The 18,242-nt window shown below is 55.3% G+C and overlaps 19 non-coding genes across 19 annotated transcripts; all 19 read left to right on the forward strand.

Moving 5' to 3' along the window:
- The first annotated feature begins 360 nt into the window (after positions 1–360).
- LOC126189672 (5S ribosomal RNA) lies at positions 361–479 on the forward strand. The gene has a single exon (XR_007538171.1). It is a non-coding gene; the product is annotated as a 5S ribosomal RNA (ribosomal RNA).
- An 864-nt stretch (positions 480–1,343) lies between these two features.
- On the forward strand, positions 1,344–1,462 carry LOC126189460 (5S ribosomal RNA). The gene has a single exon (XR_007537965.1). It is a non-coding gene; the product is annotated as a 5S ribosomal RNA (ribosomal RNA).
- An 858-nt stretch (positions 1,463–2,320) lies between these two features.
- On the forward strand, positions 2,321–2,439 carry LOC126189542 (5S ribosomal RNA). The gene has a single exon (XR_007538045.1). It is a non-coding gene; the product is annotated as a 5S ribosomal RNA (ribosomal RNA).
- An 864-nt stretch (positions 2,440–3,303) lies between these two features.
- On the forward strand, positions 3,304–3,422 carry LOC126189507 (5S ribosomal RNA). The gene has a single exon (XR_007538011.1). It is a non-coding gene; the product is annotated as a 5S ribosomal RNA (ribosomal RNA).
- An 858-nt stretch (positions 3,423–4,280) lies between these two features.
- On the forward strand, positions 4,281–4,399 carry LOC126189543 (5S ribosomal RNA). Its single transcript, XR_007538046.1, has one exon. It is a non-coding gene; the product is annotated as a 5S ribosomal RNA (ribosomal RNA).
- Positions 4,400–5,263: 864 nt separating this feature from the next.
- LOC126189461 (5S ribosomal RNA) lies at positions 5,264–5,382 on the forward strand. The gene has a single exon (XR_007537966.1). It is a non-coding gene; the product is annotated as a 5S ribosomal RNA (ribosomal RNA).
- Positions 5,383–6,231: 849 nt separating this feature from the next.
- Positions 6,232–6,350, forward strand: LOC126189719 (5S ribosomal RNA). The gene has a single exon (XR_007538215.1). It is a non-coding gene; the product is annotated as a 5S ribosomal RNA (ribosomal RNA).
- Positions 6,351–7,213: 863 nt separating this feature from the next.
- On the forward strand, positions 7,214–7,332 carry LOC126189462 (5S ribosomal RNA). The gene has a single exon (XR_007537967.1). It is a non-coding gene; the product is annotated as a 5S ribosomal RNA (ribosomal RNA).
- Positions 7,333–8,192: 860 nt separating this feature from the next.
- On the forward strand, positions 8,193–8,311 carry LOC126189545 (5S ribosomal RNA). Its single transcript, XR_007538048.1, has one exon. It is a non-coding gene; the product is annotated as a 5S ribosomal RNA (ribosomal RNA).
- Positions 8,312–9,175: 864 nt separating this feature from the next.
- On the forward strand, positions 9,176–9,294 carry LOC126189525 (5S ribosomal RNA). The gene has a single exon (XR_007538028.1). It is a non-coding gene; the product is annotated as a 5S ribosomal RNA (ribosomal RNA).
- Positions 9,295–10,153: 859 nt separating this feature from the next.
- LOC126189464 (5S ribosomal RNA) lies at positions 10,154–10,272 on the forward strand. Its single transcript, XR_007537969.1, has one exon. It is a non-coding gene; the product is annotated as a 5S ribosomal RNA (ribosomal RNA).
- Positions 10,273–11,121: 849 nt separating this feature from the next.
- Positions 11,122–11,238, forward strand: LOC126189685 (5S ribosomal RNA). Its single transcript, XR_007538183.1, has one exon. It is a non-coding gene; the product is annotated as a 5S ribosomal RNA (ribosomal RNA).
- Positions 11,239–12,102: 864 nt separating this feature from the next.
- LOC126189465 (5S ribosomal RNA) lies at positions 12,103–12,221 on the forward strand. The gene has a single exon (XR_007537970.1). It is a non-coding gene; the product is annotated as a 5S ribosomal RNA (ribosomal RNA).
- Positions 12,222–13,085: 864 nt separating this feature from the next.
- LOC126189466 (5S ribosomal RNA) lies at positions 13,086–13,204 on the forward strand. The gene has a single exon (XR_007537971.1). It is a non-coding gene; the product is annotated as a 5S ribosomal RNA (ribosomal RNA).
- An 858-nt stretch (positions 13,205–14,062) lies between these two features.
- On the forward strand, positions 14,063–14,181 carry LOC126189467 (5S ribosomal RNA). Its single transcript, XR_007537972.1, has one exon. It is a non-coding gene; the product is annotated as a 5S ribosomal RNA (ribosomal RNA).
- An 864-nt stretch (positions 14,182–15,045) lies between these two features.
- Positions 15,046–15,164, forward strand: LOC126189468 (5S ribosomal RNA). The gene has a single exon (XR_007537973.1). It is a non-coding gene; the product is annotated as a 5S ribosomal RNA (ribosomal RNA).
- An 860-nt stretch (positions 15,165–16,024) lies between these two features.
- Positions 16,025–16,143, forward strand: LOC126189469 (5S ribosomal RNA). Its single transcript, XR_007537974.1, has one exon. It is a non-coding gene; the product is annotated as a 5S ribosomal RNA (ribosomal RNA).
- Positions 16,144–17,008: 865 nt separating this feature from the next.
- On the forward strand, positions 17,009–17,127 carry LOC126189470 (5S ribosomal RNA). Its single transcript, XR_007537975.1, has one exon. It is a non-coding gene; the product is annotated as a 5S ribosomal RNA (ribosomal RNA).
- Positions 17,128–17,981: 854 nt separating this feature from the next.
- LOC126189471 (5S ribosomal RNA) lies at positions 17,982–18,100 on the forward strand. The gene has a single exon (XR_007537976.1). It is a non-coding gene; the product is annotated as a 5S ribosomal RNA (ribosomal RNA).
- The last annotated feature ends 142 nt before the right edge of the window (positions 18,101–18,242 follow it).

Here is an 18,242-nt window from a genome sequence, read left to right on the forward strand (position 1 = left end):
GAGGCGAGGAAGCCCACATCGCTATCAGTGGGCCCTCCAGCACGACACTGCCACACCCCGCACAGGCCCTCCGCTGAACACCAGGGACAAGATGCGTCCTCCGCTAGTGTCGAAGGCTACACGCGCCCAGCGAATGACAGGGGGTGCAACGAGCAGCAGTGCGTCTCACACACGCGGCGGTGCGCCCGCCAATTCGGCCGTCACTCTGCTGGGACGCCGGGCGCGCCTCCCCGCGCCGTCCTCGAGGAACTGGCGGTTGCGGAAGGAAGCGCTTTCGTCAAATGCGGCCGAAAACTAACATTTTGTGTGTTGGGAGAAAAGCCGAACGCGAATTCTGCCGTGCTCCTACATTAGATGAGCGCCAACGGCCATACCTCGATGAATACACCGGTTCTCGTCCGATCACCGAAGTTAAGCATTATCGGGCCCGGCTATTACTTGGATGGGTGACCGCCTGGGAAACCCGGGTGCTGTTGGCTCCCTTCCTGTTTTTTTTTTTTTGTAATGTCGCCAGCCCAATTTTCAAACTACCTTTCTGTTGTGACAAAGATGCTTCCTTAAGCCTTTTAAACTACTGTAATGGTACGAAAATGCAGTAATTAACTCAGTTTGAGGGAGAATGTGCTAACCAAGTTTGCCAAGAAGACTTTGAAAACGACAAAACAGTACGAATCGGCAGGTGATTTCTGAAATACGTCACCGCCTATTGTTGTGTAGCAGTGTAGAGTTCCAAATTTGATTTGTAACCACGAATTTATTCCTTAGTCGTCTCGTCTCGTCTCGTCTCGTCTCGTCCCGCAGACGTTTGTCGTGCTTGCGCTGTCATATGGACCACGACCCGAGCGGCAGCGAGCGGCAGTCGAGCAAAGTCGGGACAAGTCGGGACGGGGACAGGGACAGGGATAGGAATGGTGCGAATGCACTGCAAACTACGCAGACACCTGGTGTGAGGCGAGGCGAGCCGAGGCGAGGCGAGGCGAGGCGAAGCGAGGAAGCCCACATCGCTACCAGTGGGCCCTCCAGCACGACATTGCCACACCCCGCACAGGCCCTCCGCTGAACACCAGGGACAAGGTGCGTCCTCCGCTAGTGTCGAAGGCTGCACGCGCCCAGCGAATGACAGGGGGTGCAACGAGCCGCAGTGCGTCTCACACACGCGGCGGTGCGCCCGCCAATTCGGCCGTCACTCTGCTGGGACGCCGGGCGCGCCTCCCCGCGCCGTCCTCGAGGAACTGGCGGTTGCGGAAGGAAGCGCTTTCGTCAAATGCGGCCGAAAACTAACATTTTGTGTGTTGGGAGAAAAGCCGAACGCGAATTCTGCCGTGCTCCTACATTAGATGGGCGCCAACGGCCATACCATGATGTATACACCGGTTCTCGTCCGATCACCGAAGTTAAGCATCATCGGGCCCGGCTAGTACTTGGATGGGTGACCGCCTGGGAAACCCGGGTGCTGTTGGCTCCCTTCCCGTTTTTTTTTTTTGTTATGTCGCCAGCCCAATTTTCAAACTACGTTTCTGTTGTGACAAAGATGCTTCCTTAAGCCTTTTAAACTACTGTAATGGAACGAAAATGCAGTAATTAACTCAGTTTGAGGGAGAATGTGCTAACCAAGTTTGCCAAGAAGACTTTGAAAACGACAAAACAGTACGAATTGGCAGGTGATTTCTGAAATACGTCACCGCCTATTGTTGTGTAGGAATGTAGAGTTCCAAATTTGATTTGTAACCACGAATTTATTCCTTAGTCGTCTCGTCTCGTCTCGTCTCGTCCCGCAGACGTTTGTCGTGCTTGCGCTGTCATATGGACCACGACCCGAGCGGCAGCGAGCGGCAGTCGAGCAAAGTCGGGACAAGTCGGGACGGGGACAGGGACAGGGATAGGAATGGTGCGAATGCACTGCAAACTACGCAGACACCTGGTGTGAGGCGAGGCGAGCCGAGGCGAGGCGAGGCGAGGCGAAGCGAGGAAGCCCACATCGCTACCAGTGGGCCCTCCAGCACGACATTGCCACACCCCGCACAGGCCCTCCGCTGAACACCAGGGACAAGGTGCGTCCTCCGCTAGTGTCGAAGGCTGCACGCGCCCAGCGAATGACAGGGGGTGCAACGAGCAGCAGTGCGTCTCACACACGCGGCGGTGCGCCCGCCAATTCGGCCGTCACTCTGCTGGGACGCCGGGCGCGCCTCCCCGCGCCGTCCTCGAGGAACTGGCGGTTGCGGAAGGAAGCGCTTTCGTCAAATGCGGCCGAAAACTAACATTTTGTGTGTTGGGAGAAAAGCCGAACGCGAATTCTGCCGTGCTCCTACATTAGATGGGCGCCAACGGCCATACCATGATGTATACACCGGTTCTCGTCCGATCACCGAAGTTAAGCATCATCGGGCCCGGCTAGTACTTGGATGGGTGACCGCCTGGGAAACACGGGTGCTGTTGGCTCCCTTCCTGTTTTTTTTTTTTTGTAATGTCGCCAGCCCAATTTTCAAACTACCTTTCTGTTGTGACAAAGATGCTTCCTTAAGCCTTTTAAACTACTGTAATGGTACGAAAATGCAGTAATTAACTCAGTTTGAGGGAGAATGTGCTAACCAAGTTTGCCAAGAAGACTTTGAAAACGACAAAACAGTACGAATCGGCAGGTGATTTCTGAAATACGTCACCGCCTATTGTTGTGTAGGAGTGTAGAGTTCCAAATTTGATTTGTAACCACGAATTTATTCCTTAGTCGTCTCGTCTCGTCTCGTCTCGTCTCGTCCCGCAGACGTTTGTCGTGCTTGCGCTGTCATATGGACCACGACCCGAGCGGCAGCGAGCGGCAGTCGAGCAAAGTCGGGACAAGTCGGGACGGGGACAGGGACAGGGATAGGAATGGTGCGAATGCACTGCAAACTACGCAGACACCTGGTGTGAGGCGAGGCGAGCCGAGGCGAGGCGAGGCGAGGCGAAGCGAGGAAGCCCACATCGCTACCAGTGGGCCCTCCAGCACGACATTGCCACACCCCGCACAGGCCCTCCGCTGAACACCAGGGACAAGGTGCGTCCTCCGCTAGTGTCGAAGGCTGCACGCGCCCAGCGAATGACAGGGGGTGCAACGAGCAGCAGTGCGTCTCACACACGCGGCGGTGCGCCCGCCAATTCGGCCGTCACTCTGCTGGGACGCCGGGCGCGCCTCCCCGCGCCGTCCTCGAGGAACTGGCGGTTGCGGAAGGAAGCGCTTTCGTCAAATGCGGCCGAAAACTAACATTTTGTGTGTTGGGAGAAAAGCCGAACGCGAATTCTGCCGTGCTCCTACATTAGATGGGCGCCAACGGCCATACCATGATGTATACACCGGTTCTCGTCCGATCACCGAAGTTAAGCATCATCGGGCCCGGCTAGTACTTGGATGGGTGACCGCCTGGGAAACCCGGGTGCTGTTGGCACCCTTCCCGTTTTTTTTTTTTGTTATGTCGCCAGCCCAATTTTCAAACTACCTTTCTGTTGTGACAAAGATGCTTCCTTAAGCCTTTTAAACTACTGTAATGGTACGAAAATGCAGTAATTAACTCAGTTTGAGGGAGAATGTGCTAACCAAGTTTGCCAAGAAGACTTTGAAAACGACAAAACAGTACGAATTGGCAGGTGATTTCTGAAATACGTCACCGCCTATTGTTGTGTAGGAATGTAGAGTTCCAAATTTGATTTGTAACCACGAATTTATTCCTTAGTCGTCTCGTCTCGTCTCGTCTCGTCCCGCAGACGTTTGTCGTGCTTGCGCTGTCATATGGACCACGACCCGAGCGGCAGCGAGCGGCAGTCGAGCAAAGTCGGGACAAGTCGGGACGGGGACAGGGACAGGGATAGGAATGGTGCGAATGCACTGCAAACTACGCAGACACCTGGTGTGAGGCGAGGCGAGCCGAGGCGAGGCGAGGCGAGGCGAAGCGAGGAAGCCCACATCGCTACCAGTGGGCCCTCCAGCACGACATTGCCACACCCCGCACAGGCCCTCCGCTGAACACCAGGGACAAGGTGCGTCCTCCGCTAGTGTCGAAGGCTGCACGCGCCCAGCGAATGACAGGGGGTGCAACGAGCAGCAGTGCGTCTCACACACGCGGCGGTGCGCCCGCCAATTCGGCCGTCACTCTGCTGGGACGCCGGGCGCGCCTCCCCGCGCCGTCCTCGAGGAACTGGCGGTTGCGGAAGGAAGCGCTTTCGTCAAATGCGGCCGAAAACTAACATTTTGTGTGTTGGGAGAAAAGCCGAACGCGAATTCTGCCGTGCTCCTACATTAGATGGGCGCCAACGGCCATACCATGATGTATACACCGGTTCTCGTCCGATCACCGAAGTTAAGCATCATCGGGCCCGGCTAGTACTTGGATGGGTGACCGCCTGGGAAACACGGGTGCTGTTGGCTCCCTTCCTGTTTTTTTTTTTTTGTAATGTCGCCAGCCCAATTTTCAAACTACCTTTCTGTTGTGACAAAGATGCTTCCTTAAGCCTTTTAAACTACTGTAATGGTACGAAAATGCAGTAATTAACTCAGTTTGAGGGAGAATGTGCTAACCAAGTTTGCCAAGAAGACTTTGAAAACGACAAAACAGTACGAATCGGCAGGTGATTTCTGAAATACGTCACCGCCTATTGTTGTGTAGGAGTGTAGAGTTCCAAATTTGATTTGTAACCACGAATTTATTCCTTAGTCGTCTCGTCTCGTCTCGTCTCGTCTCGTCCCGCAGACGTTTGTCGTGCTTGCGCTGTCATATGGACCACGACCCGAGCGGCAGCGAGCGGCAGTCGAGCAAAGTCGGGACAAGTCGGGACGGGGACAGGGACAGGGATAGGAATGGTGCGAATGCACTGCAAACTACGCAGACACCTGGTGTGAGGCGAGGCGAGCCGAGGCGAGGCGAGGCGAGGCGAAGCGAGGAAGCCCACATCGCTACCAGTGGGCCCTCCAGCACGACATTGCCACACCCCGCACAGGCCCTCCGCTGAACACCAGGGACAAGGTGCGTCCTCCGCTAGTGTCGAAGGCTGCACGCGCCCAGCGAATGACAGGGGGTGCAACGAGCAGCAGTGCGTCTCACACACGCGGCGGTGCGCCCGCCAATTCGGCCGTCACTCTGCTGGGACGCCGGGCGCGCCTCCCCGCGCCGTCCTCGAGGAACTGGCGGTTGCGGAAGGAAGCGCTTTCGTCAAATGCGGCCGAAAACTAACATTTTGTGTGTTGGGAGAAAAGCCGAACGCGAATTCTGCCGTGCTCCTACATTAGATGGGCGCCAACGGCCATACCATGATGTATACACCGGTTCTCGTCCGATCACCGAAGTTAAGCATCATCGGGCCCGGCTAGTACTTGGATGGGTGACCGCCTGGGAAACCCGGGTGCTGTTGGCTCCCTTCCCGTTTTTTTTTTTTTGTTATGTCGCCAGCCCAATTTTCAAACTACGTTTCTGTTGTGACAAAGATGCTTCCTTAAGCCTTTTAAACTACTGTAATGGTACGAAAATGCAGTAATTAACTCAGTTTGAGGGAGAATGTGCTAACCAAGTTTGCCAAGAAGACTTTGAAAACGACAAAACAGTACGAATTGGCAGGTGATTTCTGAAATACGTCACCGCCTATTGTTGTGTAGGAATGTAGAGTTCCAAATTTGATTTGTAACCACGAATTTATTCCTTAGTCGTCTCGTCTCGTCTCGTCTCGTCCCGCAGACGTTTGTCGTGCTTGCGCTGTCATATGGACCACGACCCGAGCGGCAGCGAGCGGCAGTCGAGCAAAGTCGGGACAAGTCGGGACGGGGACAGGGACAGGGATAGGAATGGTGCGAATGCACTGCAAACTACGCAGACACCTGGTGTGAGAAGAGGCGAGGCGAGGCGAGGCGAGGCGAGGAAGCCCACATCGCTATCAGTGGGCCCTCCAGCACGACACTGCCACACCCCGCACAGGCCCTCCGCTGAACACCAGGGACAAGATGCGTCCTCCGCTAGTGTCGAAGGCTACACGCGCCCAGCGAATGACAGGGGGTGCAACGAGCAGCAGTGCGTCTCACACACGCGGCGGTGCGCCCGCCAATTCGGCCGTCACTCTGCTGGGACGCCGGGCGCGCCTCCCCGCGCCGTCCTCGAGGAACTGGCGGTTGCGGAAGGAAGCGCTTTCGTCAAATGCGGCCGAAAACTAACATTTTGTGTGTTGGGAGAAAAGCCGAACGCGAATTCTGCCGTGCTCCTACATTAGATGAGCGCCAACGGCCATACCTCGATGAATACACCGGTTCTCGTCCGATCAACGAAGTTAAGCATTATCGGGCCCGGCTATTACTTGGATGGGTGACCGCCTGGGAAACCCGGGTGCTGTTGGCTCCCTTCCTGTTTTTTTTTTTTGTAATGTCGCCAGCCCAATTTTCAAACTACCTTTCTGTTGTGACAAAGATGCTTCCTTAAGCCTTTTAAACTACTGTAATGGTACGAAAATGCAGTAATTAACTCAGTTTGAGGGAGAATGTGCTAACCAAGTTTGCCAAGAAGACTTTGAAAACGACAAAACAGTACGAATCGGCAGGTGATTTCTGAAATACGTCACCGCCTATTGTTGTGTAGCAGTGTAGAGTTCCAAATTTGATTTGTAACCACGAATTTATTCCTTAGTCGTCTCGTCTCGTCTCGTCTCGTCTCGTCCCGCAGACGTTTGTCGTGCTTGCGCTGTCATATGGACCACGACCCGAGCGGCAGCGAGCGGCAGTCGAGCAAAGTCGGGACAAGTCGGGACGGGGACAGGGACAGGGATAGGAATGGTGCGAATGCACTGCAAACTACGCAGACACCTGGTGTGAGGCGAGGCGAGCCGAGGCGATTCGAGGCGAGGCGAAGCGAGGAAGCCCACATCGCTACCAGTGGGCCCTCCAGCACGACATTGCCACACCCCGCACAGGCCCTCCGCTGAACACCAGGGACAAGGTGCGTCCTCCGCTAGTGTCGAAGGCTGCACGCGCCCAGCGAATGACAGGGGGTGCAACGAGCCGCAGTGCGTCTCACACACGCGGCGGTGCGCCCGCCAATTCGGCCGTCACTCTGCTGGGACGCCGGGCGCGCCTCCCCGCGCCGTCCTCGAGGAACTGGCGGTTGCGGAAGGAAGCGCTTTCGTCAAATGCGGCCGAAAACTAACATTTTGTGTGTTGGGAGAAAAGCCGAACGCGAATTCTGCCGTGCTCCTACATTAGATGGGCGCCAACGGCCATACCATGATGTATACACCGGTTCTCGTCCGATCACCGAAGTTAAGCATCATCGGGCCCGGCTAGTACTTGGATGGGTGACCGCCTGGGAAACCCGGGTGCTGTTGGCTCCCTTCCCGTTTTTTTTTTTTTTGTTATGTCGCCAGCCCAATTTTCAAACTACGTTTCTGTTGTGACAAAGATGCTTCCTTAAGCCTTTTAAACTACTGTAATGGTACGAAAATGCAGTAATTAACTCAGTTTGAGGGAGAATGTGCTAACCAAGTTTGCCAAGAAGACTTTGAAAACGACAAAACAGTACGAATTGGCAGGTGATTTCTGAAATACGTCACCGCCTATTGTTGTGTAGGAATGTAGAGTTCCAAATTTGATTTGTAACCACGAATTTATTCCTTAGTCGTCTCGTCTCGTCTCGTCTCGTCCCGCAGACGTTTGTCGTGCTTGCGCTGTCATATGGACCACGACCCGAGCGGCAGCGAGCGGCAGTCGAGCAAAGTCGGGACAAGTCGGGACGGGGACAGGGACAGGGATAGGAATGGTGCGAATGCACTGCAAACTACGCAGACACCTGGTGTGAGGCGAGGCGAGCCGAGGCGAGGCGAGGCGAGGCGAAGCGAGGAAGCCCACATCGCTACCAGTGGGCCCTCCAGCACGACATTGCCACACCCCGCACAGGCCCTCCGCTGAACACCAGGGACAAGGTGCGTCCTCCGCTAGTGTCGAAGGCTGCACGCGCCCAGCGAATGACAGGGGGTGCAACGAGCAGCAGTGCGTCTCACACACGCGGCGGTGCGCCCGCCAATTCGGCCGTCACTCTGCTGGGACGCCGGGCGCGCCTCCCCGCGCCGTCCTCGAGGAACTGGCGGTTGCGGAAGGAAGCGCTTTCGTCAAATGCGGCCGAAAACTAACATTTTGTGTGTTGGGAGAAAAGCCGAACGCGAATTCTGCCGTGCTCCTACATTAGATGGGCGCCAACGGCCATACCATGATGTATACACCGGTTCTCGTCCGATCACCGAAGTTAAGCATCATCGGGCCCGGCTAGTACTTGGATGGGTGACCGCCTGGGAAACACGGGTGCTGTTGGCTCCCTTCCTGTTTTTTTTTTTTTGTAATGTCGCCAGCCCAATTTTCAAACTACCTTTCTGTTGTGACAAAGATGCTTCCTTAAGCCTTTTAAACTACTGTAATGGTACGAAAATGCAGTAATTAACTCAGTTTGAGGGAGAATGTGCTAACCAAGTTTGCCAAGAAGACTTTGAAAACGACAAAACAGTACGAATCGGCAGGTGATTTCTGAAATACGTCACCGCCTATTGTTGTGTAGGAGTGTAGAGTTCCAAATTTGATTTGTAACCACGAATTTATTCCTTAGTCGTCTCGTCTCGTCTCGTCTCGTCTCGTCCCGCAGACGTTTGTCGTGCTTGCGCTGTCATATGGACCACGACCCGAGCGGCAGCGAGCGGCAGTCGAGCAAAGTCGGGACAAGTCGGGACGGGGACAGGGACAGGGATAGGAATGGTGCGAATGCACTGCAAACTACGCAGACACCTGGTGTGAGGCGAGGCGAGCCGAGGCGAGGCGAGGCGAGGCGAAGCGAGGAAGCCCACATCGCTACCAGTGGGCCCTCCAGCACGACATTGCCACACCCCGCACAGGCCCTCCGCTGAACACCAGGGACAAGGTGCGTCCTCCGCTAGTGTCGAAGGCTGCACGCGCCCAGCGAATGACAGGGGGTGCAACGAGCAGCAGTGCGTCTCACACACGCGGCGGTGCGCCCGCCAATTCGGCCGTCACTCTGCTGGGACGCCGGGCGCGCCTCCCCGCGCCGTCCTCGAGGAACTGGCGGTTGCGGAAGGAAGCGCTTTCGTCAAATGCGGCCGAAAACTAACATTTTGTGTGTTGGGAGAAAAGCCGAACGCGAATTCTGCCGTGCTCCTACATTAGATGGGCGCCAACGGCCATACCATGATGTATACACCGGTTCTCGTCCGATCACCGAAGTTAAGCATCATCGGGCCCGGCTAGTACTTGGATGGGTGACCGTCTGGGAAACCCGGGTGCTGTTGGCTCCCTTCCCGTTTTTTTTTTTTTGTTATGTCGCCAGCCCAATTTTCAAACTACGTTTCTGTTGTGACAAAGATGCTTCCTTAAGCCTTTTAAACTACTGTAATGGTACGAAAATGCAGTAATTAACTCAGTTTGAGGGAGAATGTGCTAACCAAGTTTGCCAAGAAGACTTTGAAAACGACAAAACAGTACGAATTGGCAGGTGATTTCTGAAATACGTCACCGCCTATTGTTGTGTAGGAATGTAGAGTTCCAAATTTGATTTGTAACCACGAATTTATTCCTTAGTCGTCTCGTCTCGTCTCGTCTCGTCCCGCAGACGTTTGTCGTGCTTGCGCTGTCATATGGACCACGACCCGAGCGGCAGCGAGCGGCAGTCGAGCAAAGTCGGGACAAGTCGGGACGGGGACAGGGACAGGGATAGGAATGGTGCGAATGCACTGCAAACTACGCAGACACCTGGTGTGAGGCGAGGCGAGCCGAGGCGAGGCGAGGCGAGGCGAAGCGAGGAAGCCCACATCGCTACCAGTGGGCCCTCCAGCACGACATTGCCACACCCCGCACAGGCCCTCCGCTGAACACCAGGGACAAGGTGCGTCCTCCGCTAGTGTCGAAGGCTGCACGCGCCCAGCGAATGACAGGGGGTGCAACGAGCAGCAGTGCGTCTCACACACGCGGCGGTGCGCCCGCCAATTCGGCCGTCACTCTGCTGGGACGCCGGGCGCGCCTCCCCGCGCCGTCCTCGAGGAACTGGCGGTTGCGGAAGGAAGCGCTTTCGTCAAATGCGGCCGAAAACTAACATTTTGTGTGTTGGGAGAAAAGCCGAACGCGAATTCTGCCGTGCTCCTACATTAGATGGGCGCCAACGGCCATACCATGATGTATACACCGGTTCTCGTCCGATCACCGAAGTTAAGCATCATCGGGCCCGGCTAGTACTTGGATGGGTGACCGCCTGGGAAACCCGGGTGCTGTTGGCTCCCTTCCCGTTTTTTTTTTTTTGTTATGTCGCCAGCCCAATTTTCAAACTACGTTTCTGTTGTGACAAAGATGCTTCCTTAAGCCTTTTAAACTACTGTAATGGTACGAAAATGCAGTAATTAACTCAGTTTGAGGGAGAATGTGCTAACCAAGTTTGCCAAGAAGACTTTGAAAACGACAAAACAGTACGAATTGGCAGGTGATTTCTGAAATACGTCACCGCCTATTGTTGTGTAGGAATGTAGAGTTCCAAATTTGATTTGTAACCACGAATTTATTCCTTAGTCGTCTCGTCTCGTCTCGTCTCGTCCCGCAGACGTTTGTCGTGCTTGCGCTGTCATATGGACCACGACCCGAGCGGCAGCGAGCGGCAGTCGAGCAAAGTCGGGACAAGTCGGGACGGGGACAGGGACAGGGATAGGAATGGTGCGAATGCACTGCAAACTACGCAGACACCTGGTGTGAGAAGAGGCGAGGCGAGGCGAGGCGAGGCGAGGAAGCCCACATCGCTACCAGTGGGCCCTCCAGCACGACACTGCCACACCCCGCACAGGCCCTCCGCTGAACACCAGGGACAAGGTGCGTCCTCCGCTAGTGTCGAAGGCTGCACGCGCCCAGCGAATGACAGGGGGTGCAACGAGCAGCAGTGCGTCTCACACACGCGGCGGTGCGCCCGCCAATTCGGCCGTCACTCTGCTGGGACGCCGGGCGCGCCTCCCCGCGCCGTCCTCGAGGAACTGGCGGTTGCGGAAGGAAGCGCTTTCGTCAAATGCGGCCGAAAACTAACATTTTGTGTGTTGGGAGAAAAGCCGAACGCGAATTCTGCCGTGCTCCTACATTAGATGGGCGCCAACGGCCATACCATGATGTATACACCGGTTCTCGTCCGATCACCGAAGTTAAGCATCATCGGGCCCGGCTAGTACTTGGATGGGTGACCGCCTGGGAAACCCGGGTGCTTGGCTCCCTTCCTGTTTTTTTTTTTTTGTAATGTCGCCAGCCCAATTTTCAAACTACCTTTCTGTTGTGACAAAGATGCTTCCTTAAGCCTTTTAAACTACTGTAATGGTACGAAAATGCAGTAATTAACTCAGTTTGAGGGAGAATGTGCTAACCAAGTTTGCCAAGAAGACTTTGAAAACGACAAAACAGTACGAATCGGCAGGTGATTTCTGAAATACGTCACCGCCTATTGTTGTGTAGGAGTGTAGAGTTCCAAATTTGATTTGTAACCACGAATTTATTCCTTAGTCGTCTCGTCTCGTCTCGTCTCGTCTCGTCCCGCAGACGTTTGTCGTGCTTGCGCTGTCATATGGACCACGACCCGAGCGGCAGCGAGCGGCAGTCGAGCAAAGTCGGGACAAGTCGGGACGGGGACAGGGACAGGGATAGGAATGGTGCGAATGCACTGCAAACTACGCAGACACCTGGTGTGAGGCGAGGCGAGCCGAGGCGAGGCGAGGCGAGGCGAAGCGAGGAAGCCCACATCGCTACCAGTGGGCCCTCCAGCACGACATTGCCACACCCCGCACAGGCCCTCCGCTGAACACCAGGGACAAGGTGCGTCCTCCGCTAGTGTCGAAGGCTGCACGCGCCCAGCGAATGACAGGGGGTGCAACGAGCAGCAGTGCGTCTCACACACGCGGCGGTGCGCCCGCCAATTCGGCCGTCACTCTGCTGGGACGCCGGGCGCGCCTCCCCGCGCCGTCCTCGAGGAACTGGCGGTTGCGGAAGGAAGCGCTTTCGTCAAATGCGGCCGAAAACTAACATTTTGTGTGTTGGGAGAAAAGCCGAACGCGAATTCTGCCGTGCTCCTACATTAGATGGGCGCCAACGGCCATACCATGATGTATACACCGGTTCTCGTCCGATCACCGAAGTTAAGCATCATCGGGCCCGGCTAGTACTTGGATGGGTGACCGCCTGGGAAACCCGGGTGCTGTTGGCTCCCTTCCCGTTTTTTTTTTTTTGTTATGTCGCCAGCCCAATTTTCAAACTACGTTTCTGTTGTGACAAAGATGCTTCCTTAAGCCTTTTAAACTACTGTAATGGTACGAAAATGCAGTAATTAACTCAGTTTGAGGGAGAATGTGCTAACCAAGTTTGCCAAGAAGACTTTGAAAACGACAAAACAGTACGAATTGGCAGGTGATTTCTGAAATACGTCACCGCCTATTGTTGTGTAGGAGTGTAGAGTTCCAAATTTGATTTGTAACCACGAATTTATTCCTTAGTCGTCTCGTCTCGTCTCGTCTCGTCTCGTCCCGCAGACGTTTGTCGTGCTTGCGCTGTCATATGGACCACGACCCGAGCGGCAGCGAGCGGCAGTCGAGCAAAGTCGGGACAAGTCGGGACGGGGACAGGGACAGGGATAGGAATGGTGCGAATGCACTGCAAACTACGCAGACACCTGGTGTGAGGCGAGGCGAGCCGAGGCGAGGCGAGGCGAGGCGAAGCGAGGAAGCCCACATCGCTACCAGTGGGCCCTCCAGCACGACATTGCCACACCCCGCACAGGCCCTCCGCTGAACACCAGGGACAAGGTGCGTCCTCCGCTAGTGTCGAAGGCTGCACGCGCCCAGCGAATGACAGGGGGTGCAACGAGCAGCAGTGCGTCTCACACACGCGGCGGTGCGCCCGCCAATTCGGCCGTCACTCTGCTGGGACGCCGGGCGCGCCTCCCCGCGCCGTCCTCGAGGAACTGGCGGTTGCGGAAGGAAGCGCTTTCGTCAAATGCGGCCGAAAACTAACATTTTGTGTGTTGGGAGAAAAGCCGAACGCGAATTCAGCCGTGCTCCTACATTAGATGGGCGCCAACGGCCATACCATGATGTATACACCGGTTCTCGTCCGATCACCGAAGTTAAGCATCATCGGGCCCGGCTAGTACTTGGATGGGTGACCGCCTGGGAAACCCGGGTGCTGTTGGCTCCCTTCCCGTTTTTTTTTTTTGTTATGTCGCCAGCCCAATTTTCAAACTACGTTTCTGTTGTGACAAAGATGCTTCCTTAAGCCTTTTAAACTACTGTAATGGTACGAAAATGCAGTAATTAACTCAGTTTGAGGGAGAATGTGCTAACCAAGTTTGCCAAGAAGACTTTGAAAACGACAAAACAGTACGAATTGGCAGGTGATTTCTGAAATACGTCACCGCCTATTGTTGTGTAGGAATGTAGAGTTCCAAATTTGATTTGTAACCACGAATTTATTCCTTAGTCGTCTCGTCTCGTCTCGTCTCGTCCCGCAGACGTTTGTCGTGCTTGCGCTGTCATATGGACCACGACCCGAGCGGCAGCGAGCGGCAGTCGAGCAAAGTCGGGACAAGTCGGGACGGGGACAGGGACAGGGATAGGAATGGTGCGAATGCACTGCAAACTACGCAGACACCTGGTGTGAGGCGAGGCGAGCCGAGGCGAGGCGAGGCGAGGCGAAGCGAGGAAGCCCACATCGCTACCAGTGGGCCCTCCAGCACGACATTGCCACACCCCGCACAGGCCCTCCGCTGAACACCAGGGACAAGGTGCGTCCTCCGCTAGTGTCGAAGGCTGCACGCGCCCAGCGAATGACAGGGGGTGCAACGAGCAGCAGTGCGTCTCACACACGCGGCGGTGCGCCCGCCAATTCGGCCGTCACTCTGCTGGGACGCCGGGCGCGCCTCCCCGCGCCGTCCTCGAGGAACTGGCGGTTGCGGAAGGAAGCGCTTTCGTCAAATGCGGCCGAAAACTAACATTTTGTGTGTTGGGAGAAAAGCCGAACGCGAATTCTGCCGTGCTCCTACATTAGATGGGCGCCAACGGCCATACCATGATGTATACACCGGTTCTCGTCCGATCACCGAAGTTAAGCATCATCGGGCCCGGCTAGTACTTGGATGGGTGACCGCCTGGGAAACCCGGGTGCTGTTGGCTCCCTTCCCGTTTTTTTTTTTTTGTTATGTCGCCAGCCCAATTTTCAAACTACGTTTCTGTTGTGACAAAGATGCTTCCTTAAGCCTTTTAAACTACTGTAATGGCACGAAAATGCAGTAATTAACTCAGTTTGAGGGAGAATGTGCTAACCAAGTTTGCCAAGAAGACTTTGAAAACGACAAAACAGTACGAATTGGCAGGTGATTTCTGAAATACGTCACCGCCTATTGTTGTGTAGGAGTGTAGAGTTCCAAATTTGATTTGTAACCACGAATTTATTCCTTAGTCGTCTCGTCTCGTCTCGTCTCGTCTCGTCCCGCAGACGTTTGTCGTGCTTGCGCTGTCATATGGACCACGACCCGAGCGGCAGCGAGCGGCAGTCGAGCAAAGTCGGGACAAGTCGGGACGGGGACAGGGACAGGGATAGGAATGGTGCGAATGCACTGCAAACTACGCAGACACCTGGTGTGAGGCGAGGCGAGCCGAGGCGAGGCGAGGCGAGGCGAAGCGAGGAAGCCCACATCGCTACCAGTGGGCCCTCCAGCACGACATTGCCACACCCCGCACAGGCCCTCCGCTGAACACCAGGGACAAGGTGCGTCCTCCGCTAGTGTCGAAGGCTGCACGCGCCCAGCGAATGACAGGGGGTGCAACGAGCAGCAGTGCGTCTCACACACGCGGCGGTGCGCCCGCCAATTCGGCCGTCACTCTGCTGGGACGCCGGGCGCGCCTCCCCGCGCCGTCCTCGAGGAACTGGCGGTTGCGGAAGGAAGCGCTTTCGTCAAATGCGGCCGAAAACTAACATTTTGTGTGTTGGGAGAAAAGCCGAACGCGAATTCAGCCGTGCTCCTACATTAGATGGGCGCCAACGGCCATACCATGATGTATACACCGGTTCTCGTCCGATCACCGAAGTTAAGCATCATCGGGCCCGGCTAGTACTTGGATGGGTGACCGCCTGGGAAACCCGGGTGCTGTTGGCTCCCTTCCCGTTTTTTTTTTTTTTGTTATGTCGCCAGCCCAATTTTCAAACTACGTTTCTGTTGTGACAAAGATGCTTCCTTAAGCCTTTTAAACTACTGTAATGGTACGAAAATGCAGTAATTAACTCAGTTTGAGGGAGAATGTGCTAACCAAGTTTGCCAAGAAGACTTTGAAAACGACAAAACAGTACGAATTGGCAGGTGATTTCTGAAATACGTCACCGCCTATTGTTGTGTAGGAATGTAGAGTTCCAAATTTGATTTGTAACCACGAATTTATTCCTTAGTCGTCTCGTCTCGTCTCGTCTCGTCCCGCAGACGTTTGTCGTGCTTGCGCTGTCATATGGACCACGACCCGAGCGGCAGCGAGCGGCAGTCGAGCAAAGTCGGGACAAGTCGGGACGGGGACAGGGACAGGGATAGGAATGGTGCGAATGCACTGCAAACTACGCAGACACCTGGTGTGAGGCGAGGCGAGCCGAGGCGAGGCGAGGCGAGGCGAAGCGAGGAAGCCCACATCGCTACCAGTGGGCCCTCCAGCACGACATTGCCACACCCCGCACAGGCCCTCCGCTGAACACCAGGGACAAGGTGCGTCCTCCGCTAGTGTCGAAGGCTGCACGCGCCCAGCGAATGACAGGGGGTGCAACGAGCAGCAGTGCGTCTCACACACGCGGCGGTGCGCCCGCCAATTCGGCCGTCACTCTGCTGGGACGCCGGGCGCGCCTCCCCGCGCCGTCCTCGAGGAACTGGCGGTTGCGGAAGGAAGCGCTTTCGTCAAATGCGGCCGAAAACTAACATTTTGTGTGTTGGGAGAAAAGCCGAACGCGAATTCTGCCGTGCTCCTACATTAGATGGGCGCCAACGGCCATACCATGATGTATACACCGGTTCTCGTCCGATCACCGAAGTTAAGCATCATCGGGCCCGGCTAGTACTTGGATGGGTGACCGCCTGGGAAACCCGGGTGCTGTTGGCTCCCTTCCTGTTTTTTTTTTTTTTGTAATGTCGCCAGCCCAATTTTCAAACTACCTTTCTGTTGTGACAAAGATGCTTCCTTAAGCCTTTTAAACTACTGTAATGGTACGAAAATGCAGTAATTAACTCAGTTTGAGGGAGAATGTGCTAACCAAGTTTGCCAAGAAGACTTTGAAAACGACAAAACAGTACGAATCGGCAGGTGATTTCTGAAATACGTCACCGCCTATTGTTGTGTAGGAGTGTAGAGTTCCAAATTTGATTTGTAACCACGAATTTATTCCTTAGTCGTCTCGTCTCGTCTCGTCTCGTCTCGTCCCGCAGACGTTTGTCGTGCTTGCGCTGTCATATGGACCACGACCCGAGCGGCAGCGAGCGGCAGTCGAGCAAAGTCGGGACAAGTCGGGACGGGGACAGGGACAGGGATAGGAATGGTGCGAATGCACTGCAAACTACGCAGACACCTGGTGTGAGGCGAGGCGAGCCGAGGCGAGGCGAGGCGAGGCGAAGCGAGGAAGCCCACATCGCTACCAGTGGGCCCTCCAGCACGACATTGCCACACCCCGCACAGGCCCTCCGCTGAACACCAGGGACAAGGTGCGTCCTCCGCTAGTGTCGAAGGCTGCACGCGCCCAGCGAATGACAGGGGGTGCAACGAGCAGCAGTGCGTCTCACACACGCGGCGGTGCGCCCGCCAATTCGGCCGTCACTCTGCTGGGACGCCGGGCGCGCCTCCCCGCGCCGTCCTCGAGGAACTGGCGGTTGCGGAAGGAAGCGCTTTCGTCAAATGCGGCCGAAAACTAACATTTTGTGTGTTGGGAGAAAAGCCGAACGCGAATTCTGCCGTGCTCCTACATTAGATGGGCGCCAACGGCCATACCATGATGTATACACCGGTTCTCGTCCGATCACCGAAGTTAAGCATCATCGGGCCCGGCTAGTACTTGGATGGGTGACCGCCTGGGAAACCCGGGTGCTGTTGGCTCCCTTCCCGTTTTTTTTTTTTTGTTATGTCGCCAGCCCAATTTTCAAACTACGTTTCTGTTGTGACAAAGATGCTTCCTTAAGCCTTTTAAACTACTGTAATGGTACGAAAATGCAGTAATTAACTCAGTTTGAGGGAGAATGTGCTAACCAAGTTTGCCAAGAAGACTTTGAAAACGACAAAACAGTACGAATTGGCAGGTGATTTCTGAAATACGTCACCGCCTATTGTTGTGTAGGAGTGTAGAGTTCCAAATTTGATTTGTAACCACGAATTTATTCCTTAGTCGTCTCGTCTCGTCTCGTCTCGTCTCGTCCCGCAGACGTTTGTCGTGCTTGCGCTGTCATATGGACCACGACCCGAGCGGCAGCGAGCGGCAGTCGAGCAAAGTCGGGACAAGTCGGGACGGGGACAGGGACAGGGATAGGAATGGTGCGAATGCACTGCAAACTACGCAGACACCTGGTGTGAGGCGAGGCGAGCCGAGGCGAGGCGAAGCGAGGAAGCCCACATCGCTACCAGTGGGCCCTCCAGCACGACATTGCCACACCCCGCACAGGCCCTCCGCTGAACACCAGGGACAAGGTGCGTCCTCCGCTAGTGTCGAAGGCTGCACGCGCCCAGCGAATGACAGGGGGTGCAACGAGCAGCAGTGCGTCTCACACACGCGGCGGTGCGCCCGCCAATTCGGCCGTCACTCTGCTGGGACGCCGGGCGCGCCTCCCCGCGCCGTCCTCGAGGAACTGGCGGTTGCGGAAGGAAGCGCTTTCGTCAAATGCGGCCGAAAACTAACATTTTGTGTGTTGGGAGAAAAGCCGAACGCGAATTCAGCCGTGCTCCTACATTAGATAGGCGCCAACGGCCATACCATGATGTATACACCGGTTCTCGTCCGATCACCGAAGTTAAGCATCATCGGGCCCGGCTAGTACTTGGATGGGTGACCGCCTGGGAAACCCGGGTGCTGTTGGCTCCCTTCCCGTTTTTTTTTTTTTTGTTATGTCGCCAGCCCAATTTTCAAACTACGTTTCTGTTGTGACAAAGATGCTTCCTTAAGCCTTTTAAACTACTGTAATGGTACGAAAATGCAGTAATTAACTCAGTTTGAGGGAGAA

The sequence above is a fragment of the Schistocerca cancellata genome, chromosome 5 (genome assembly GCF_023864275.1).
Source record: "Schistocerca cancellata isolate TAMUIC-IGC-003103 chromosome 5, iqSchCanc2.1, whole genome shotgun sequence".
NCBI classification, from domain to species: Eukaryota; Metazoa; Arthropoda; class Insecta; order Orthoptera; family Acrididae; genus Schistocerca; species Schistocerca cancellata.